Genomic DNA, 24765 nt, shown 5'->3' on the forward strand with positions numbered 1-24765 from the left:
CAATAGGTTTATTTTGAGGTGGGGGAAGGGGGTGATTAATCAAGTCACACCAAATTTCCTGTGCATAGACCCGATACGACATGCTGATTGTTGCTTTCTGGAGGGAAAGATGGCTGATAATAGTCAGCAGTTCGGAAGATAAGACATCAAACATCTTATTTCCCAGTACTGGATGTGTGGAAAGGCCACAGACTCAGCCCAGCAGAACTGTAGGCTGCTGCTTGCTTCATCATTTACCACATTATTTTCTTATTTGCGCCTTCCAGTATGAACAATCAAACAATTCTAAAATACTCAATACATTTGTTTTATGGAATGTGGTGAAGATTGGGGCAATGGAGCTCTGAGGCAATAGGGGGGAGGACTGGTGAAGGCCACAAAAGAAGACTAGGGTGACAAAAGAGTTGAATCAGGGCCTGATAGCTAATGACATGGGAAGGAATCTTTGCCATACACAGAGGAAGAACTTACTGCACCCAGGGTCCAATTACATCTTCCAACATGATTTACAGATGCCCATAATGACCTGATCAAGTCACCGCTACGATACACTGTGTATTGTTTATAACTTATACATATCTCCTATGCCCTAAAGAATTATTCCACATATCGTATGTGTGTAAAATACATCTCTTATCCATTCTTGCAGCAAAAATGGGGGTATGAGCTACATAACTATGCTGTGTCTGCGAGTACAATAACCATTCCAGGTGCTGGAATGGGACTCTTAGCCATCTATTCTGAGTGCTGGAATAAGGTTTTGTGTATAGTAACCATCCATTCTATCTGACATGCCCTTACAGCCATCATAGTCTAATTCTTAATGGCAGCCTGGGCTTGAAAGGACCTGTAGTGCACCATAATAATACAAATATATATATATATATATATATATATATATATATATATATATATATATATATATATATATATATATATATATATATATATATATATATATATATATATATATATATATATATATATATATATACACACACACACACACACACACACACATACACACACACACGACTGTTAGAAGAGCCAGCACAGGTCAGATTAAACCTAAGGGGTGTCTGCATGTCTTTAATTGGGCGCTATCCTGCTTTGGGATCTAGCCCGTTGCTGACAGTGCCAACCACCCTAGGCGTATAGTGGTGGGGAACCCCACACTGTGGTTTTCCCTGCTATAGTGCCACCAGCCCAGGCTGCCAAAGGCTTATGCTGGTTCTGGTCACTTCAGGGGGACCCCACACTTTTTGTCCCCCACTATTATACCAATACCAGTCTAGCAGCATTAGGACTGGCTATGCTCTTTTATTTATTTTTTTTGGGGGTGGGGGGGGGGGGGGGGGGGGAGGGGATGACAGGTTGTTTTTATTTGTTACAATTGTATTATTTATTTAACAGGTGATTGCTTAGGATCCTATGCCTATTAAGTAAGACACGTTTTAAGTGTACCTTATGAAAACAAACGCAATTTGCATACTATGAGCAGTTAGACCGTTGGCTCTGAATTGGGGTGAATGTATGTCAAAGTCACGTATATTTTTTAACAGCGTAAGACACTTTTTTGTGTTCAACTCTTCATGACCCTCTTAATCTACAAAGCTGCATAGTCTCTTGCTCTGCTAAGCATTTAATTGTTACACAGATCTATTGAATGATGTTTGTAGCTTATTTCTGTGTTTATGTTGTGGTAACCCTGTAATACCCCCTTGCCTACAGCTAGTACTAAGTAACTGTGCTATATTTATTATATTGGTTATTTGTTAAGACTATATTACAAAAGAAGCTCCTCCTAACACTCTAATTGAAACGACTTTGCCACATGTCATACAGCGGTAGTCATTTCTGCATCTGCAATAAAGCCAACAAAGCTTAGACCGACCTACAATAATCCAATTACTGTAAGGCCGACAGGCATGAAATATAGACTTACCATAAGCGACATCCAACATTCCCCCCACGCTTACATGACGTCAGCTGTAAATTGCAAGTTACTAAAATGTCTCCAGGGAGAATGATGTCAGTTATAACAGGCAGAGTGAAATTGCCGGTTTTAAAGCGCCAATGGCCAGGCCCGCCGCCTGGATTACATTATACAGGTGGCGGGTCCGGCCATTGCCGGTTTAAAACCGGCAATCTCACTGTGTGGGGAATGTTGGATGTACACTTATATGGCAAGTCTATATTTCATCCTTGTTGGCCTTACAGTAATCGGATTTTTTAGGTCGGCCTAAGTTTTGTCGGATTTATTGCAGATGCAGAAACCTACCCAGTCATGTCATATAGAATGGTTGGTTGATATACAGAAAACCTTATTCTGGCAGCTGTAATGAATGGTTAAGGTACTCTGAGCCCCACTCTGGCAGAAAGAATGGGCAGTTAAGGTGCTGAAAGCCCCATTCTGGTACCTAGAATAATTGGCACTCAGAGCTCCATTCCAGCACCTCAGTGGTTGAAGTGGGTGTGTATTCAGTGGTATGCCATAACGCCACTTCTCCTACTACTTTCATTGTAAAATATATATATATATATATATATATATATATATATATATATATATATATATATATATACACACACACATACACATATTATACACAGTACAGATAACTTATTTGTGTAACAGAACAGAATGTACTATACAGGGAGAGAAAACAAGCCTCACTCAAGACACCAAGCAGCAGAGGGCTCTGCAGGGAGACAAATCATTCCAGCAATGCCGGTTTTCACCCATACCCCAAACAAATATAACCACACACACACACATCTGCTAAGTTTTCATGTCTGAAGATTTTTGGTTTGCTTTTTTAAATGGAAATGGTGCCAACTTGTACAGTTGTTCAAAGAGATGTTTAAGAACATTTTTGCTGTTCCTCCAGGATCATTGAAAGAGAACAGACTTATCAGCTTAGCATGCACTGTACAGCTATTGACAAGATATCCATTAATTAGCAGTCAGGTTTGCATGCAGTGATAACAGCCAGCTCAGGCACAGCACAGTATGGGGTCTATTTATTAAAGTGCGATCAGCCATTATAACAGAGAAAACAGCAGTTTATGAAGGGCTTATGACAGCAAGGTAACGCTATCGCAGAATAGTTTTGCCCATTTTATTCTATGGAATCCAGTTGAAGCCATTCCAGCTTCGCTACATCCCTCACCCATGGAAGTGTTATGGGCATGCACAAAGTACTTCCTCCATTCAACAGCAGCACTAGGGTGCCAAAAAAAAATAGTAAAAAGAGTTCATCCCATAGAGGGAACTTCACTGAGGCTACTTTACATGGTGAATGACAACTGTGCTTCATTATGCATCACTGCAATTTGCAACAATGCAACATAATTGACACCTCACTGTTTTAATACATAGACTAAGTATTTTGTAATCAAGATTTAGAATTTTGCTTTTTAAAACAAAGCCCCATTAATTCTGTGGTTCACAGACAGTAATCAAGTAGCAACTACATAAGTTAGCAGTGACAAGGTCAAAAAGTGTTCAGTCTTGTGAAAAGTCAGTGCTAACAAGACAAAAGAAACGTATTCCACTTGCAGAATATAAAGTGGTTATATTAAACTTACCTTTGTAATCATCACACAGATGAATAACCTGTTTGCAGTAGGAATTGATTCGATCCTAGTCTGATTGTATCATCATAAGATCCAAGTAAAGCCTTAAAACAAAGAGCAGACACTCACCTCCTTGTTCAAGCTGTAGACTCTCCTGTGCTTTGGCTGAAGCCTTTCAGTGAACTGATGCTTCTCTGGTGATTTTAGTCAAGCCATCCACACTGCTTCTCCTCCCCCTCTAGATCATTAAGGAGCACGCCCACCCTGCCTCCTCCTCCGTCTGCTGCTTCTCAGTTCAGATGATTTATTTCTGTACAGGGACTTGTAGTTGTATGTACTCTCTTCTGTCACTGGATACAGAATATAACAAGCATTGGCAATGTACTCCACATGATGCGATAGATGTTAACCAGTCCAGGCCACGTCATGAGCTTGGTTGTGGGTTTAAAAGAGGCAAATCGCCAGTTTTCTGCAAGTATGTCAAGGCAGTATTGTCTAGAGGGCTTCTAGTCATTTATCAAACAAGGAGTGACAGCAACAGTGACGTTTGGACTTGATGAAATAGTACTACTGCCCAACACAGGAGGAAATAACATTGCTATGTGAGTGATTACAGATTATATAGACCATTACATAACTTGTACACAGCAATGCTACGTGTATTGGTAAACCGTGATCTAATTGCACACACTGCATTCTGTACTATGAGCACTAACATAAATATTTATCACTTGTAGATCACATCAGGAACGCATTAAAGAAAAATAAAATACTCAAGCTTCAACATGTTGGTGTTCAATGGGAAGTTATCATATATCCCGCAAGTCTCCTAGGTATGGAAAAATAAACTATAAATGTAGAAATATTCTGTGGTTTGATTTCCTGGTAACATATACAAGTATGAGATCCCTTTTCTAGAAACCCGGTATCAAGGAAGTTGCTAAAATCAGAAAGGAGAAAAGTCAAATATTGCTGCTGTTCAGTGATTTTTCAAGTCTTTGTCCTTATTTTACCATGAGGGGCACAGGTAAACTATTTACTGATAAACACATAGAAATGGGTCTGAAACTTAAAAACATTGTTTTCAAAGACCCTATAACAAGGTAGATGTCACAATAAGGAGCATTGCAGGAGCAATGCAGTTGTAAGTTAAACACATTGGGCCTGATGCTAACTTAATCGTAGAATGGGTGAAATTTACACTCAAGCTGCCTGTAAAAATAGCATATTTACATTAGATGCATCCAGAGCTGCACCTGCAGCATATAGGTGTCCTATAATCAAAATTGCTATGGAATTTGGGTCAGCACCTGAGATATTTCTTAAAATATTTTCAACCTTCCCCTAATAAGTAGTATGTCTTTAACTACTACTACTAGACATTTGTAATCTGGATCTATTTTACTGACAGTAGTATTTCATAACAATAGGATAGATTGCCAGGTAATTTCTGTTAAGTAATTTGCCCTTGTGTAACAGTCTGAACACCCTGGGACAGCTGCAGTCTGTGCTGTAATACTTGGGAAGCTCTCTCCACCCACCAGTACGGTCACTTCTTATTCATCCTGAGACTTCCAGGAAACGTTATGTTTGTCTGTTAAACATGTTACAGTTACATGTCCAAAGTGATTCACTGAGACTAAAGGAGGCAATGAATTAACTTTGGAACCATTTCTTCTTGTCCATCAGTGATATTTTTGTATGTAGACAGTGTTCACAGTGGTAGTATGGAAAATGTGAATGAACCCCCATCCCCCACAAAACCTCAACTATCTACTCCCCACACCAATCCCATACAGTGTTAGCCCCACAGCCCCCACATAAGATTAGTTTCCCTGCAGGGGAACCTGTGAAAGAAGGGCACTGGTTTGCTTCTTTTTATTCCAACCCTCTCGGGGCAGCACCTTTGGTGTCATCACACATTGCACCTGTATCTAACGGGTGTGTTTACCTTGTACCTGTCTGGTGGTACAGTCTTCCTGACATGATTGGTAGGAAGTACAAGGTGCAATGGCGTGGACATTAGTAATAGTATCAGTGGAAATGTGCTGCCATGGGCACTGGACCCCACAAGGTCTGTGTAAGAAGTGGTCATGCAGCATACTGCCTTATTTTGGCGTACTTCAAGCATTGTATGTAGCTATATAACTGTGCCAGATACTACAGAATTCTTGAAAGCCGAGGTGCTGGACAAATTATTACTGTACTAGTAACACAGCTAGTGTACATACCTCCCAATTGTAATGTTTTTGATGGGATAGTCCTGATTTTTGGACCTCATAGGGTTAATTCCTATCAGAATTGGGGAGTCACTTTGGCAAAATGATGTGCCTTTGGGCGGAGCTAAGAAATAGAGGAAGTTGGCATATTGACTAATAAGGATTTTGACCTCTTTCGCATATATGCAGATGGAGCTTGTTTATTTTAGAGATTTGACACAATTCGGCTTCAAAAACCAATAACCCCATCCTATCCATTTTATTTCAATGGTAGGGGACATGGATAACTGAGAACAGAGCACTCAAAAGTCTGTGCTCGTTCATTTAAAGGAAACATGATCCACATGTATGTATTAACATTTACTTACATAGCCCCAGCATTCTGAGCAGCGCTTTGCAATTATTGACAAGCACAGCAATAAAACAATACCGGTTATTACATACACACAAAGCAGTAAGAGGGCCATGCTCACATGTTTACTGTCAATAGGATAATAGGAGTTTGATACATGAGGTGAAATGTCACATAATATATATCGGTCCAGTCAAATTGCAATGGGGAAAAAGTACTTAGTGGGGCTATGTGATCCAGTCATACTAATCAATATTGGTTTGGGAGTAAGAGGGTTGTTTGAATATAAAAGCAGAATCAATGTAAGTTTGAGTGAACTATGTGGGGGTGGGGCGTAATAATGTACAATAGCCTAGATAGGTTAAGAGGGTGTTTCAGTGAACTCTTGAAGGTTTGGAGGCAGGAAGAAAGTCTTGTTGTATGCAGGAGATTATCTATCTATCTATCTATCTATCTATCTATCTATCTATCTTTTGTTGAAGCTTAATAATTGAACAAAGGTGGTAATCAATCATTTCAGTATACTACAATCAGTTGCAATGCGATTAATACGCTACATAATTATTATGATAGCAAAATTTAAATAAGTTTAACAAATTTCTATAATTTAATCTAAAATATAAAATGATGAAGAGGCTAATTAATGTTTCCAACATATAAATTACATAGAGTTTGGTATCACTCTGTTCACAATTGCATGAGAACGTCTCTGGTATTATTCATGTAGCTGTTGCTCATTGCGAACGCCAGTTATAACTAATATCACTTTTCGTACACCAAAAAGCAAGTCCAGAGATGTCATAAAAGAACCGGTTTATACAGGTCTAGAGGTGGGAGCCTGGCAGGCAACCAGATGCGGAAGTTCCAGCCGCTCGGCACGGCCTTCTGCGCATGCGCGTCCTGTTGCTAGGCAACGGGACGCTACTCAAAAGTCTTGACAGCAGCTGAGAACTGCGCTGCCGCCCTCTAAACTGCGATTGGCTCCCCAAACTTTAAAAGGCACTTCCTGTCACTGCACCTGTGCCAGAGTATCAGGTCTTCCTGCCTCCAGCGTTTTCTGTGTTACCAGTTCCAGCATTGTTCCTGACTTTCCTCGTTTGCCTGTGGCCTTTCTGACCCGGACTGTTTGACCACCCCATTTGGATTTCCCCTTTGTAGTGCGCTAACTGAACGTTACCGACCCGGCTTGCCTCACCATAGCTCTGGATATCCTTGTGTACTTCCAATTACCAGAACGTTACCGACCCGGCCTGTCTGACTCCCTCTTCTTGTATCTCGCTGTTGACTCGTGGAAGGACCGCGACCTGCGTGTCCCTGCAGCAGAGTCCATACCTCCTTGTGGGGGTCCCTGGTGAATACCAGGGGCACGTTAGATTCCGCACCTTCCTCTGAGTTGCGACAACAATAGCAGGTATGCAATATAGTTGTGACAGTATACTCTGGCCATGACTACGGAGGGGTCTGGTGAACCGTCGGCCCGAGAATTACTTCTGCACCTGACCCAGCGGGTTGAACAACAAGAAGCGGCCCAGGCTCATCTCCTGCAATGTGTCCAAGGTATTGCAACCCGTTTTGATACCTTACAGGGTTCTTTACCCACTACTCCAGCCATAACCTCCTCTGCGTCTGCATCTTCCAGTATGGTTACGGTCTCTACAGCGGTCTCCTGTCTGCGCATTCCGACACCTGAAAAATTTGACGGAGATCCCAAGAGGTGCAGAGGTTTTCTTAACCAATGTGCTATTCAATTTGAATGTAACCCAGGGGCCTTCCCATTAGAACGCACCCAAGTGGCGTTTATCATCTCCCTCCTCAGCGGTCAAGCTCTCGCCTGACCTCAGCACTATGGGAACGAGGGGATCCCCTCCTTAGCAACACAACCTCTTTCATCGAGGCCTTTAGAAGAGTCTTTGATGATCCCGCTCTAAATTGTCTCCAGAAGAGAGGGAGAGACGCTTCAAGCAACATCTATGTCTATATTGTGGAGAAACGGGACACCTTCTGAGGGCTTGCCCCAAGAGGCTGGGAAACGCTTCCTCCTGAACGGTGGCAGGGAGGCCGCTTTATGAGAGTCCACTGTTGCTCCCTACTCCAAAAATTCCCAAGAATTTCTTATGGCTGTCATCCTGAGCACCTCTAAAGGTCCTTTCTCTACCACGGCCTTTGTGGACTCCGGCTCCTCCGGGAACTTCATTTCTGCAGATCTTGCCTCGCAGCTCTAAATACCATTGGAATCCTTGCCTCAACCTCTATCTTTGACGGCAGTTAACTGTAGTCGTGTCACAAACGGCTCCATCTCCTCCGTCACCTCTCCAGTTTGGTTGATGGTAGGAGCACTTCATAGCGAGATGATCCAACTTTTGGTTTTGCCTAAGTCCATTAACCCCCTTATCCTGGGGCTACCATGGTTAAGGATGCATTCTCCTCAAATGGATTGAGGTCGCGCTCAGGTTACAGCATGGGGTTCAGGATGTCTTCATTGATGTTTATCCAAGGTCCTGCCCCCCAAATCTCAAATTATGGCTCACTCCAAGCTAACTAATCTTCCTGCTGCATATATGGAGTTCCAAGATGTATTCAGCAAGATTGAAGCAGAAACCCTGCCGTCCCTGGGATTTTGCTATTGTTTTGTCTCCTGACCAACCTATTCCCAAGGGGCGGACCTATCCGTTATCTCGTCCAGAGACGTTGGCCATGTCTCAATACATCACGGAGAACCTAAAACGGGGATTTATCCATAAGTCTACATCCCCGGCTGGTGCAGGCTTCTTCTTTGTCAAAAAAAGAGATGAGTCTCTTCATCCTTGTATCGTTTATCGTCCTCTTAATCACATCACCATCAAAAATCGATATCCCCTACCCCTCATTTCTGACCTCTTTGACAGACTCAGTGGATCACAAATTTTTTCAAAATTAGACCTCCGTGGGGCCTACAATCTGATTTGCATCAAGAAAGGGGATGAATGGAAGACGGCCTTTAATACCAGGGATGGGCACTTTTAGTACATGGTGATGCCCTTTGGCCTCTGTAATGCCCCAGCTTTCTTTCAAACATTCGTCAATGATATCTTTCATGATCTGTTATACACCTCTGTGGTGGTCTACTTAGACGATATATTAATATTTTGTAAAGATTTGATCTCCCATCAGGAACAAGTGAAGGAGGTCTTACGCAGACTCCGGAAACACCACCTCTACTGCAAACTGGAAAAGTGCGTGTTTGAAGTAACTCAGGAACCTTTTCTTGGTTTCATTATGTCGGGTCAAGAACTGTTTATGGATCCCACCAAGGTGACAGCTATCCTGGATTGGCCTCAGCCACAAGGCCTTAAAGCTATCCAAAGGTTCATTGGCTTTGCAAACTATTATCGCCAATTTATTCAGGGATTCTCCTCCATCATTGCTCCAATCACAGCCTTAACCAGGAAGACTGCCAATCCTAGGGTTTGGTCCCCGGAGGCCACTTCTGCCTTCGCGATACTAAAAAAGGCATTCTCTTCAGCTCCAGTTCTTTCCCAGCCAGACCAGGAACGACCCTTCTTCCTAGAAGTGAATGTATCCTCTGTAGGTATTGGAGCTGTGCTATTTCAAAAATCTCCTTCTGGCTCGCACAACCCGTGTTGGTGCATATCATTGATCCTTCGAACATTGTGGCTCTCACCAGAACCAAGTCTTCCTCTTCTCCTCCAGGCCGGTCACTTGTGGAACCCCACCTATGGAGTGGGCTCATTCATCCCGCATTGCCGGTCATGCTGGAAAAAAAAGACTACAGCATTGCTTCATCGTCATTTCTGGTGGCCTACTGTACGTGCTGATATATGCAAATGTATTGCTTCCTTTACCACCTGTGCCCAACACAAGACTTCTAGAAGAGCTCCGGCAGGACTGCTCCGTCCACTTCCTATTCCCAATGTCCCCTGGGAGAGTGTGGCTATGGATTTCATCACAGATCTACCTCCCAGTGTAGGGTTTACCACTATCTGGGTGGTCCTTGATCGTTTTTCCAAGATGGCAGACTTTATTCCTCTAACTGGATTGCCCATTGCCGGTTGTCTTGCAGATATCGTTATCAAAGAGATCTTCAGGTTACATCGCTGCCCTAAGGAGATTATTTCGGACCGCGGAGTCCAATTCACCTCCCGGTTCTGGAGGACCTTTTGTCGTAATCTGAGTGTAGAACTAAAGTTCTCTTCGGGGTATCATCCCCAGACAAATGGGCAGACTGAGCAAATTAATCAGGATCTTGAGACTTTTCTTCGGTGTTTCACTTCTGACAATCAGAATAAGTGGTCTCAATTTCTTCCCTGGGCAGAATTCTCCCATAACCAACATGTTCATAAATCCACAGGATTCTCCCCATTCTTCATTGTATATGGAAACCATCCTGTCTTTCCGAATCCCTTTCCAGTGTCCTCCTCGTCAGTTCCAGCCGTAGATACCCTCTATCGAGAATTTGCTCTCATTTGGGCCAATAATAAGACGGCTTTACTCAAGGTCACACAGCATCACAAGATCTTCGCAGAACGTCATCGTAGATCCACTCCCCTCCTGAAAGTAGGGGACCAGGTGTGGCTATTCACCATGGACTTGAAACTGAAAGTTCCTTCGATGAAGATGGCTCCACAATTTATTGGTCCTTACACCATCCTGCAAGTCATCAATCCTGTGTGCTTTAAGTTGAAACTGCCTCCTTCTCTGAAATGTCATAATACTTTCCACGTACCATTACTGCGACCATTGGTACTCAATGAATTGAATTCTTTCGGTCTCCCTGCCGACCTCCACCAGTACAAACTTCTACTGGAACAGAATTCAAGATCAATCGGATCTTGGCATCTCGCATTCTTCATGGCAAACAGCAATTTCTTGTCCATTGTAAAGGATACTGTCCGGAGCAGAGTTCATGGGTGGACAAGCAAGACCTTCACGCCCCTAGGGTTCTTAAGAAATTCGTTGAAACAGGAGGAGGAGGAAGAAGAGGAGGATATACTGTCAGGCGCCGTCCTGCTGTCTCCTCGGGATGGCCGCCTGCGTCTCTGCCCAGTGCGTCTGGTATAAGAGGTATAATATGCTAAATCCAACTACATACCTACCATATTTGCCTCAAGATGCACAAAGATGGGAAGGACGGGAGACTCTAGCTGAAGGTGAATTTGGCAGGTATGTGCATGATTGTATGGAATATTTCAATCAGACTGAAAGACCTGACATATGTGACGACCTCTTAGAAAATGAGGATTTTACATTTTACATGAATGGTGTCACTCACCGGACCGTGAGTGCCTCTTCCCGGACATTTAGGAACCGTGGTCGTCCACCATCCTGAGGGTCTGCGCATGCGCAGCCCTTTTCTATACTTCAGTGTATACCCCTTTAACTCAATTGGCAGATCAGGCAACCTCCCTATATTAAGCACCTGTGGTCAACACCACGTTGCCTGATCTTGGAGTCTCATTCCTCATGAGTCTCTGAAGGTGTTCCTGCATTACTTGTGTATTCAGTGCTGCTGATTCCTGTGGTTTCCTAACCACTACTACTACTGTGGTTCCATACCACTTCTACCATCAACTGTATCATCATGACTGTTTGCTGATTCCTATCCGCTGCCTCCGTGCACTACAGTCTTCTACACCACTTCATCGTTATTTTATATCTAAGTGACTGTTTACTCATTGCTATCCGCTGCCTCCGTGCCCTCCAGCTTATACCTCACTCACCTGCTTCTCATCAAGCCTGTTTGCTGGTTTCTATCCGCTGCCTCCGTGCACTACAGTCTCCTGCTTGCAACTCGCCTGTGTTCAACATCGTGACTGCCAGCTGACTACTATCCGCTGCCTCTGTGCACTACAGTCTCCTGCTTGCAACTCGCCTGTGTTCAGCATCGTGACTGCCAGCTGACTACTATCCGCTGCCTCTGTGCACTACAGTCTCCTGCTTGCAACTCGCCTGTGTTCAACATCGTGACTGCCAGCTGATTACTATCCGCTGCCTCCGTGCACTACACTCTCATCTCATCTCTGCTGTGGCTTCCTCGAGACTGCCGCTTTTCATTACCATCTGCTACCCTTCGTGATCTACAGCTCCTGCCCTGCGCTGCACTCCTGTTTCCCATCGCTGTTGGTTCCTGTGGTTGCTACTGGTTACCTCCGTGTGCCGCTGAGTCCTGCCGCTGTGGTCAGCGCTATCGTCCATCTCCTGCTGATCCACTCTCCACGCCTTCACGTGTTCCACTGGCCTCTACCCTCCTGTCAGCATTGGATTTGTATCTCTTCTACTACCCTCTGCTGGATCATCTCCATTCTCCTGGGTTTCCTATGAGTCCAGTTCCACGTGTTGCTGACTCCTGTGGATTCGTGTCCCTGTCGGTCTACTCACCTGTGCGCTGCACCTGCTAGACCGCTGCTTCTCCTATGCAGGGACTTCCTATCCAGTCGGCCTCCAGCCGCTCAGGTACCGCTGCAATCCCATCTGACTGCTACTGCTGAACCACGGTATGCATACTTCTCATTGACTGTGCTGTGTATTGCATATCTTGCTGGACTGTGTTTGGTTCTCTCTGGAGTCTGCTATCCGCTGAGTCTATTGTCATCATTGACTGTGTTATCATTGTGCTGGACTACTTCAAGAGACTTTCTAGATTGCAGACCTGATCAGTCATTTACATATATATATACCTATATTGTGCATATTACTGTGGATCGTGTATAAGGTGCCTGTGTATATCCTGTGTTGCAGTCTTCCCCCGTGCACCTCCTCACATATATATGCAGTGGTACAACTTGCTGATGTCAGACCACTGATCCCTGTTTCCGGTATCACCTGTTCCATTATCCTCTCACATAGCAGTGGTACAACTTGCTACCGCAGACCACTGACTACCTGGATACCTCCACTTGGATTCCATTCCTTCACTCAGACAGCGGTACAACTTGCTACCCGCAGACCGCTGACTCTCATCACCTCCTTGTCTCTGTTGGACATTCCTCCTCACTATAGTAGTGGTACAACTTGCTATCGCAGACCACTGACTACCTTCACGTGTCCTTGTCCATACAGTTCCTTGTGTATCATTACCTCATTATTACCAGTGTTGCTAGTCATAGACTTTCCTGAGCATCTCATCGGTCATCATTTCATGTTCCGTGATCACCCAGCTACCAGAGTACCCTATTACCATCTACATTGCTCTGGTAAGCCTACCATCTGGTGATCCCTGGGTAAAGACTCCTAGTGCCCGCGACAGTAAGATCAGGCCATGACAGACCCAGATGTGGAACCTACCGCCAAAGAGATGCTGCAACATCTGGTTAGCCGTGTGGAGCAACAGGATGCCCGCCAACAGCTGTTACTTCAGTGTTATCAGTCATTAACCTCCCAAGGAACATCTGGACAGACTGTGACAGCTACTACTGAAGCTCCTGTGCTTTCCTCCGTTTCCCCATTGCCATCCCAGGTGTCTATAGCTTCCACGCTTCACCTGCCTACTCCGTCAAAGTACGATGGAGACCCCAAAACTTGTAGGGGTTTCCTTAACCAATGTTCAGTCCATTTTGAGCTCCAACCTCAAAATTTTTCTACCCATCGTTCCAGAGTGGCCTATCTTATCTCTTTGTTTTCCGGACAAGCCCTGGCTTGGGCCTCCCCTCTGTGGGAGAGGAACGATCCAATATTACAAGATAGTGCCAAATTCATTTCTACATTCCGAAGTGTGTTCGATGAACCAGGTCGTGTGACCTCCGCTGCTTCCAGCATCCTCCGTCTGCGACAAGGATCTCATACTGTAGGCCAGTACGTCATTCAATTTAGGATCTTAGCCTCTGAACTTCAGTGGAACACTGAAGCCCTAGTTGCCGCCTTCTGGCAGGGGCTTTCCGATAAAATTAAAGATGCACTGACTACCCAAGAGCTTCCTTCGTCACTTGAAGATTTGATCTCTCTATGCCATCGTGTTGATATGAGATTTCGTGAAAGAGAGGCTGAGAAAACGACTTCTGCTAAAGCACCTTTTCGCTCTAACCCTCAATTTCGTCCAGTGTCACCCGCTGTGATTCCCATGGAGATTGGACGTTCCAAGTTATCTTCTGAGGAGAGGAAACGAAGAGTCAAGAATAGACTCTGTATCTATTGTGCTGATTCCACTCATGTCCTCAGCTCCTGCCCTAAGAGATCGGGAAATGCCAGGCCCTAACTAGTTCTGGAGAGGTAAAGTTAGGGTCCCTGGAGTCCTCTCCATCGTCTATGAAATCTAAAGTCTGCGCTTTTGATGTGACTATTTCCTTTGCTACCAAGACCTTTGAGTCACAGGCATTGATTGATTCCGGAGCAGCAGGAAATTTTATTTCCAAATCGTTAGTTAATCAATGGTCTCTACCAATGATTACCTTAAAAACTCCCATTACTGTGACGGCTATCGATGGATCACGTCTCATCAACGGTCTCATCACCCAGAGTACGTCTCCAGTAACCCTTCAGATTGGTGCTCTGCATCATGAAGAGATATCGTTTTTAATTCTTCCTGTTACGACAAGTCCGATTGTCCTAGGCCTTCCATGGCTTCAGTGTCACTCTCCCCAGATTGACTGGCGCACCCCTCAAGTCACGTCTTGGGGCCCTGAATGTCACCATCATTGCCTTTCCCAAGTCATTCCTCTCAAGGTACAGCAAGCTTCCATTTCAGCTATTTCACCGGCACTCCCTCCTCAATATGCTTCATTTACCGATGTTTTTGATAAAGCTCAGTCTGAACGTCTTCCTCCTCATCGTTCTTGGGATTGTCCGATTGATCTTCTTCCTGGCAAGACTCCTCCCAGAGGCCGGGTCTATCCACTCTCGTTACCTGAAACTCAAGCTACATCTGAATATATACGGGAGAACCTCCAGCGTGGGTTCATTCGACCTTCCACCTCGCCCGCTGGAGCTGGGTTCTTCTTTGTCAAAAAGAAGGATGGATCATTACGCCCTTGTATAGATTTTCGTGGACTCAATGCCATTACTATCAAGAACCGGTATCCCATTCCGTTGATCACTGAGCTATTTGACCGCATCAAGGGAGCCCGTATTTTTACTAAGTTGGATCTTCGTGGTGCTTACAATTTAATTAGAATTCGTTCCGGTGACGAATGGAAGACGGCGTTTAACACCAGAGACGGGCATTACGAATATCTGGTAATGCCTTTCGGGCTATGTAATGCCCCCGCTGTTTTTCAGGGCTTCATTAATGAGATTTTTCGGGACTTATTATATGTATGTGTCGTCGTCTACCTGGACGACATATTGATTTTTTCACAGGACCTGCCTTCTCACCACCAACATGTGGCAGAAGTCCTCTCCAGGCTACGGAAAAATTCATTGTTCTGTAAATTAGAAAAATGTTCATTCGAATTACCCCAGATTCCATTCTTGGGGTATATTGTTTCCGGAGTTGGTCTGAAGATGGATCCTGACAAAGTAAATGCTGTACTACATTGGCCCCAGCCAACTACTCTTCGTGCCATCCAGCGTTTTTTAGGTTTTGCCAATTACTATAGACGCTTCATTCAAGATTTTTCTTCCATTGCATCTCCTATTGTGGCCCTGACTCGTAAAGGGGCTAATCCTAAGCAATGGTCTACTGAGGCTATTCAAGCCTTTCAAACATTAAAAGAGTCCTTCTCTTCGGCTCCAATCCTTCGTCAGCCTGATGTGACACTCCCTTTTTTCCTAGAAGTAGATGCCTCTAATGTGGGCTTAGGAGCTATTCTCTCCCAACGCTCGGAACAGCAAAAATTCCACCCTTGTGCCTTCTATTCTCGGGGTCTCCTACCCGCAGAGAAGAATTATACCATCGGAGACAAGGAATTACTGGCTATCAAAGCCGCATTAGAGGAATGGAGATACTTGTTGGAGGGAGCTCGCCATCCGGTGACGATCTTCACGGATCATAAGAACTTGTCATATCTCCAGTCTGCCCAATGCTTGAACCCTCGTCAAGCAAGATGGTCTCTTTTCTTTTCCCGTTTTGAATTAATAATTACCTTCAAACCAGCTGCCAAGAACAAAAAAGCTGATGCCTTATCTAGAGCCTTTGCTACGTCCTCTGATATAGAAGAGGTTCCCAACCATACCATTCTAGACCCCAAATGTATCTCACTGGCTGCTTCATCCACCAAAACGCTACCATTTGGGAAGACCCTCGTGCCTTCTACTCTAAGGAGGAAAATCCTTTCGTGGTTCCATGCCTCTCGTTTTTCTGGACACGCCGGTGAACACAAGACTTTTGAGATCCTCTCTCGAAGTTACTGGTGGCCTTCAATGAGGAGAGACGTCAAAGAGTTCATTGCTTCCTGTGAATTATGTTCGCAATTCAAATCCTCCCGCAGAACCCCAGCAGGGTTGCTGCGACCACTACCCATTCCGTCCAAACCATGGACCCATATTAGTATGGATTTCGTTACTGACTTACCACCTAGTAAGAACCATAACACTATTTGGGTGGTAGTGGACAGATTTTCGAAGATGGCTCATTTCATCCCTCTGTCTGGTTTGCCTTCCTCATCTATCCTGGCTGAACATTTCATTAAAGAGATCTTCCGTATCCATGGATGTCCATCTGAGATTGTGTCTGATAGAGGAGTACAATTCGTGTCCAGATTCTGGCGAGCCCTTTGTAAAACCTTGGGCATACGATTAGCACTCTCATCTTCTTACCATCCACAATCCAATGGACAAACCGAACGTGTCAATCAAGATCTTGAGACTTTTATAAGGATATTTTCATCAGCCAATCAAGACAACTGGGTAGAGTTACTCCCTTGGGCTGAGTTCGCCCATAACAACATGTACCATGAGTCATCATCCAAAACTCCATTCTTTGTGGTCTACGGTCACCATCCGTCTTTTCCGGAATTTCCTGCCCTCCCGCCCACCCAAGTTCCTGCGGTAGAGACTGTTTGTCAGACCTTTAAAAATATCTGGTCTCAGGTCAGAACCTGTTTAAAGAAGACATCTGTCAAATATAAATCTTTCGCTGATAAGAAGAGGCGGGCTATTCCACCATTAAAAATTGGAGATCGTGTCTGGTTATCCACAAAAAATATTCGTTTGAAGGTTCCATCCATGAAATTCGCCCCTCGTTTTATTGGTCCATATAGGATCATTCAAGTTATCAATCCAGTATGTGTGAAACTCCTTCTTCCTAAGAGTCTTCGGATTTCTAATGCCTTCCATGTATCTTTGCTCAAACCTCTTATTATCAACCGTTTTTCAACTCCTCCCTCAGCTCCGCAGCCAGTTCAAGTTCATCAGGAGGAGGATTTTGAGATTACCGAGGTACTAGATGCAAAAATTTCGCGAGGAATCCTCCACTTCCTCGTTCATTGGAAGGGCTTTGGTCCTGAGGAGCGCTCTTGGATCAAAGCTGAAGATCTTAATGCTCCTGCCCTTTTGAAGAAGTTTTACTCCAAAAATCCGGACAAGCCCGGTTCCAGGCGTTCTGTGCCCACCTTTAAAAGGGGGGGTACTGTCACTCACCGGACCGTGAGTGCCTCTTCCCGGACATTTAGGAACCGTGGTCGTCCACCATCCTGAGGGTCTGCGCATGCGCAGCCCTTTTCTATACTTCAGTGTATACCCCTTTAACTCAATTGGCAGATCAGGCAACCTCCCTATATTAAGCACCTGTGGTCAACACCACGTTGCCTGATCTTGGAGTCTCATTCCTCATGAGTCTCTGAAGGTGTTCCTGCATTACTTGTGTATTCAGTGCTGCTGATTCCTGTGGTTTCCTAACCACTACTACTACTGTGGTTCCATACCACTTCTACCATCAACTGTATCATCATGACTGTTTGCTGATTCCTATCCGCTGCCTCCGTGCACTACAGTCTTCTACACCACTTCATCGTTATTTTATATCTAAGTGACTGTTTACTCATTGCTATCCGCTGCCTCCGTGCCCTCCAGCTTATACCTCACTCACCTGCTTCTCATCAAGTCTGTTTGCTGGTTTCTATCCGCTGCCTCCGTGCACTACAGTCTCCTGCTTGCAACTCGCCTGTGTTCAACATCGTGACTGCCAGCTGACTACTATCCGCTGCCTCTGTGCACTACAGTCTCCTGCTTGCAACTCGCCTGTGTTCAGCATCGTGACTGCCAGCTGACTACTATCCGCTGCCTCTGTGCACTACAGTCTCCTGCTTGCAACTCGCCTGTGTTCAACATCGTGACTGCCAGCTGATTACTATCCGCTGCCTCCGTGCACTACACTCTCATCTCATCTCTGCTGTGGCTTCCTCGAGACTGCCGCTTTTCATTACCATCTGCTACCCTTCGTGATCTACAGCTCCTGCCCTGCGCTGCACTCCTGTTTCCCATCGCTGTTGGTTCCTGTGGTTGCTACTGGTTACCTCCGTGTGCCGCTGAGTCCTGCCGCTGTGGTCAGCGCTATCGTCCATCTCCTGCTGATCCACTCTCCACGCCTTCACGTGTTCCACTGGCCTCTACCCTCCTGTCAGCATTGGATTTGTATCTCTTCTACTACCCTCTGCTGGATCATCTCCATTCTCCTGGGTTTCCTATGAGTCCAGTTCCACGTGTTGCTGACTCCTGTGGATTCGTGTCCCTGTCGGTCTACTCACCTGTGCGCTGCACCTGCTAGACCGCTGCTTCTCCTATGCAGGGACTTCCTATCCAGTCGGCCTCCAGCCGCTCAGGTACCGCTGCAATCCCATCTGACTGCTACTGCTGAACCACGGTATGCATACTTCTCATTGACTGTGCTGTGTATTGCATATCTTGCTGGACTGTGTTTGGTTCTCTCTGGAGTCTGCTATCCGCTGAGTCTATTGTCATCATTGACTGTGTTATCATTGTGCTGGACTACTTCAAGAGACTTTCTAGATTGCAGACCTGATCAGTCATTTACATATATATATACCTATATTGTGCATATTACTGTGGATCGTGTATAAGGTGCCTGTGTATATCCTGTGTTGCAGTCTTCCCCCGTGCACCTCCTCACATATATATGCAGTGGTACAACTTGCTGATGTCAGACCACTGATCCCTGTTTCCGGTATCACCTGTTCCATTATCCTCTCACATAGCAGTGGTACAACTTGCTACCGCAGACCACTGACTACCTGGATACCTCCACTTGGATTCCATTCCTTCACTCAGACAGCGGTACAACTTGCTACCCGCAGACCGCTGACTCTCATCACCTCCTTGTCTCTGTTGGACATTCCTCCTCACTATAGTAGTGGTACAACTTGCTATCGCAGACCACTGACTACCTTCACGTGTCCTTGTCCATACAGTTCCTTGTGTATCATTACCTCATTATTACCAGTGTTGCTAGTCATAGACTTTCCTGAGCATCTCATCGGTCATCATTTCATGTTCCGTGATCACCCAGCTACCAGAGTACCCTATTACCATCTACATTGCTCTGGTAAGCCTACCATCTGGTGATCCCTGGGTAAAGACTCCTAGTGCCCGCGACAAATGGGAGATGTCATAGAAAGACGGACACAGAAGAATTATGTACTGGCTATGCTGTTGAAGATGACAAAGATGTTATAGAAGATGTACCCCTTGGCCCACCTCACTCAGCACAGGTAGCTGAACATGTAGCATTGAGAAGATCATGTGAGTTGGAACCTCAATTAATATATACACTGACTCTAGGTACACCTTTGGGGTAGTGAACGACTTTGGGTCACTATGGCGTCTTAGGAATTTTATGACAGCAGCAGGCACATCAGTAGCGCACTCACAACACATAAAAGCACTTCTGACAGTGATACAATTGCCTAAGGAAGTAGACATTATCAAGTGTAAAGCACTCACATATCATAGGGACCCCATATCACTTAGAAATGATAGAGCAGATGGGGCTGCTAAGAGAGCAGCAGGCTTACTCATAAAAACAAATGTAACCAAATTAATGTCTTTTGAAGCTCTCAGTGTACAGAAATTAATAGAAATGTAGGATTTGTGTCCCCTACAGGAGAAGACTGTCTGGAAGTAAAAGTCCCCTGGACTATGGAAAGATGGACAAGGTAGCTCCCAAGGCATATCTCCCAAGCTTAGCAGAGGCGGCACATGGTCTGACTCACCTAGGTAAGAAGTGTATGTGCAAATTGGTAAGAGAATATTGATGTGCATCGGGCTTCTCTTCACAGGCTCGTAAGAAACCAATGTTTTGTCCTACTTACCTGAGAAAGAATATGGGAAGAGCAATACCAACAGAGCCATCCCACTTTCCTCCTACAGATGGACCTTTCCAGGTCATACAAATCGACTTCATCCAATTATCACACTGCAGGAATCTCAAGTATGTATTAGTATGTATCAATGTTTTCTCTAACTGGGTAGAGGCTTATCCAGTTGCTTCTAATACTGCTTCTTTCACTACTAAGAAAATTGTTCAGGAATTTGTTTGTAGGTTTGGTATCCCCAAAATCATTAAAAGTGATCGGGATATACATTTTACTGGGGATGTCTTTCAGTTTATGTGTAAGCTCATGGGTATTGATAGTAAGTTACACAATCCCTAAAAGCCACAAGCCAGTGGGAAAGTAGAGAGGGTAATTGGTACTTTGAAGAATAAATTGAGTAAGGTGATGGCTGAAACTGGATTGGCATGGCCGGCAGCATTTCCACTAGCTTTCTACAGCATCAGACCTCCTCTTAACTAGTCACTAGTCATGTTTTGAAATATTTTTTGGCAGACAACCTCACTTGATGGTAGATCCCCAAGATGATTTAAAACGCAACAATTAAGTGACTGTTTAATACCTTATAAAGATGAGCAAACAGCTGAGACAGCAACAAAAGAGCCTCAAAAAACTGTCTCCTGATATGCCAGACACTAACTAACATGATGTTGAACCTGGGAAATATGTTATGATGCACAATTTCTTGCGCTCACGTTGTTTAACAGACATGTTAAACATACCAAGACATACCAAGTCTTGATAACCAGATCCACATCTCTGAAAGTAGCAGAAAGAGACACTCCAATCCATTCCACCCACTAAAGAAAAGTCAGCAATCCGGAGAATGTTCAAGACAAAACCGAGGCTAACACTATAACCCCGTCACTCGTGGATCTGTTCCGTTAGACTTAAAATCGCAGTCAATGACATCTGAGCCAATGATTTTGCAAGGTCTACTCTTCCATAATGGAGCATTAGTTTTTCTGTTTTTCTTTATCCAGTGTTTTTTACATCCTTATTTTTTCCAAGACAATCTATTTTTGCAGTGGTGATTAGAGGATGGAGACTGATTTAGGTGATGATACGGATGTTGTGGAGATGAAGGAGACTTTGTTAGCACAATCAGTTGAACCTAACACTTTATTCAATTCAGGTGTAAAGAAACCTTGGAGCTCGGAGACAATGTGAGGGGCTATTGTCTGAAGAATATTGTATTTGTAAGTACTGTGACCTCACAATTGTAGAGAAGTGCATCCAGTGATGTCAATCTAATAATAATTTGAACCTTGGTGGAAATCCATTAGATGATTATCATTCATTGGTGGGTAAGGTCTAAAACCAAACTGAACGCTGGGTGTGTTCTCATGTGCGTCAGGGACAAAATATTGTAGGACTAGTATCCTTTACAATAAAAATCTCTGAGGTTCTAGAATTACAGGGGGGAGATCAATAGAAGGGAGGTATAATATTACAAGATCCACTAGATTAACGCTTTTACCAGTAATCAGTAGACAAGTCTCTGCTGTGTCTGAATTTTACGCACTGAAGAAACAGAACAGAATGAAGAAGCAGAACAGAATGATCAGACAATAGCCTGCTCCACAATTGTTGATAAAAGACCCATTGATAACATTAAAGTACAGTTACCCAAAAAGGCTGAAGGGTACCATAAAGGAGGCTATGTTAATAGGCATAAGAAAGTATTGGTTGGAAAAGTTCCTTTGGGATACTGTTTAAACTTTATCCACGTGAAACTTGTCTTAAACAGATGGAAATTCTAGGCATGGGTAACTGACTGTTTTGTACCTTATATCCTTCCAGATGATGTATTTAACATTTTTGGGCGTAGGGCTTACACATGGTTAATTTCGAGTTCCAAAGGAATATGTTTTCTAGAAAAGATAGTTCCTGAAATAATGACTATTTCCCATGATAAAATTACTGACATTCACAGAACGTTCTCACCTCCATGCGTACACAGTCAGTATGAACACAGAATCAAAATAAATATGATTCCAGGGGAAGAACCCATAGCTGCACATTTAATTACAGAATCCATAGAGTTTCAGATCATGGTTGCATTGGACTCCACCAAGATTACTTGGGGATCCCTAAATTATAAATATATACAGAATCTCGGTAACACATTTGATAACATTACAGAGATGTATGATGACACATTCAGGTGTACGGGTAAGGAGCTGCAAGCTTATAAGAAGGAATTAGTACAACAGAGCTTGGTACTAAATTATCTCACTGCAATTACTGGTGGATATTGCGTGACATTAGCTACCCAGTTTGATATTAAGTGTTGCATTTATATTTCTAATAATACAAATGAATCTAAAGAAATATCTGACCATAAAATGGATGAGATTCTACAGCTAAATTGTGAATTTTGTAAGGCCCACAACTCCTCTGTATATGAAATAGGGGAGAAAGTAGTAGGATGGACCTCATGGTTGAATCCTGTTAAATGGTTTTCAGGTTTACGGGAATGGACACAAAAACTGGTTACTAGTATAGGCAAGTTCCTTATCCTTATAGTTGGTGTCTTTATAGTAATTGGCTTATGTATCAGATGTGTTCCTGCTGTGTTGAAATGTGTTAAACGTTCGACTGAGATGACCTAAGAAATGACTGTGTGATGGTATGAAGAGGGACAGGTATCACGGAAAATGAAGTGTTATATTATAATTCTGAAATAAAATCTTGAATGGATGAGAGTGTCAGATACACCTTCAAAGAATGGACTGTGGTAGTTAATATTTTCTGTACACTATAATCAGTTGTGATGCGATTAATACAAAATGTATTATCTTAGCAACATTTAAAAAAGTTTAATGTATTTCTATCATTTATTATATAAGATAGTATAAAATGGTGAAGAGGCTAATTAATGTTTCCAACATATAAACTACATAGAGTTTAGAATCATTCTGATGGCAATTGCATGAGAACGTTTCCAGTATTATTTATGTAGTGTTCACATGTGTGAACGCTAGTTATAACTAATTTCACTTTTCATACACCAAATAGCAAGTTCAAAGATGTCTTAAAAGAACCGGTTTATTTAGGTCTAGAGGTGAGAGCCTGAAGAAGGACACCTGGCTACCTCTAGGAACAATGACCAGAGGAATCAACCAATGAAATGTCAAGTTCTTGGGAGGTCATGACCCATTGACCTATAAATGTGGACTTTAATACTGTAACTGTGCATCTTTGTCATTGCTTTTTACAACTGTACATAAATTGTTCACCTCTGGCTTTAGAAACCAGAGCGTTCTGATAAAAGCTTGTGTTGGTGCAAACAGCACAAGCATATGCATTCCAAACTTTGCCTTACTTTGAAAATAAAATCTATGTGCTTTGGAACCACAGCGATTGCATCGGAGAATCTTTATTGCATACGATACATACGAATGTAACACGACTGTCTTTCTATCTATCTTACACCATCAACCTATCTATAATACACCCTCTACCTGACAATCTATCCAGGATCAGCCAATATGTACAGAAGATCAAAACTTGGAAGTCTTAGAAAATAAACCACACAATGAATATTTGGTCAGCAAAATAAGCATGCAATTAATTTCTTCTAAAATATTTTTTCACTACATTTCTCTTAATTAAGCCAATTCTATGTGTTCTTTTCAGACAAAATTAACTGCGCATACCTGTCCATACCTACACAAATTATCCAATTAATTTGAAGATTCACTGGCGAGTTTCAAACTAATGGTCTTGCAATCTCAGAGCTGAGTGGGCACTCATACTGCTCACTATTATATAATAAAAGTGGTGTGGGCGGTGTTATGACTGCCTTTGTTATGTATCTGGCAGCAGTACCTATAATCCATCAGAGGTGCTGCTGCTGTCCTGCTCCTGAACTCTGCAACATGCTTGAAGGAGTTAATCTCCTTGTCTGATGCTAATTAGAACTGCACCTGTTGCACTGCTTTAAGTACCTGCCTTTAGCTGTGCTCTGAGCAGTTCATCCATTTGTTCCTGGCTGCTGCTAACCTGCTCCTGTGCTATTTGGTATATACCTGCTGGACTCAACTTCTGTGTATGACCCCTGCCTGTACCAGTCTGCTCCAGAGGAGGCGCTGCCCTTACAGTCTGCTCCAGAGGTGGCGCTGCCCTTACAGTCTGCTCCAGAGGGGGCGCTGCCCTTACAGTCTTCTCCAGAGGGGGCGCTGTCCCTCCAGCGCGTTCCAGAGAGGGTCCTGTCCCTCCAGCCCATTCCAGAGAGGGCCCTGTCCCTCCAGTCCCCAACCGAGTTGCCTGTCCATGCGGTCCAGCCGGAGTTGCCTGTCCATGCGGTCCAGCCCGAGTTGCCTGTCCATGCGGTCCAGCCCGAGTTACTACTTAGTACTGTCTGCATTGAGGCATCTCACAGTGCTGTCTGCTC

General features: G+C 43.8%; 1 protein-coding gene across 2 annotated transcripts in view; it reads right to left on the reverse strand.

Annotated features, from left to right (window-relative positions):
- Positions 1 to 3801, reverse strand: part of SERPINE2 (serpin family E member 2) — a 40854-nt gene extending 37053 nt beyond the window's left edge. The window contains exon 1 of one of the 2 annotated variants that reach the window (XM_075201870.1): positions 3709 to 3801. The gene's annotated coding sequence lies outside the window, so the exon portion shown is untranslated. Of the gene's footprint in view, positions 1 to 3591; positions 3611 to 3708 lie in introns of those variants that run through there. The other variant, XM_075201872.1, reaches the window with a different exon arrangement.
- Positions 3802 to 24765: the final 20964 nt, after the last annotated feature.

The sequence above is a fragment of the Mixophyes fleayi genome, chromosome 3, assembly GCF_038048845.1.
Source record: "Mixophyes fleayi isolate aMixFle1 chromosome 3, aMixFle1.hap1, whole genome shotgun sequence".
NCBI lineage: Eukaryota > Metazoa > Chordata > Amphibia > Anura > Limnodynastidae > Mixophyes > Mixophyes fleayi.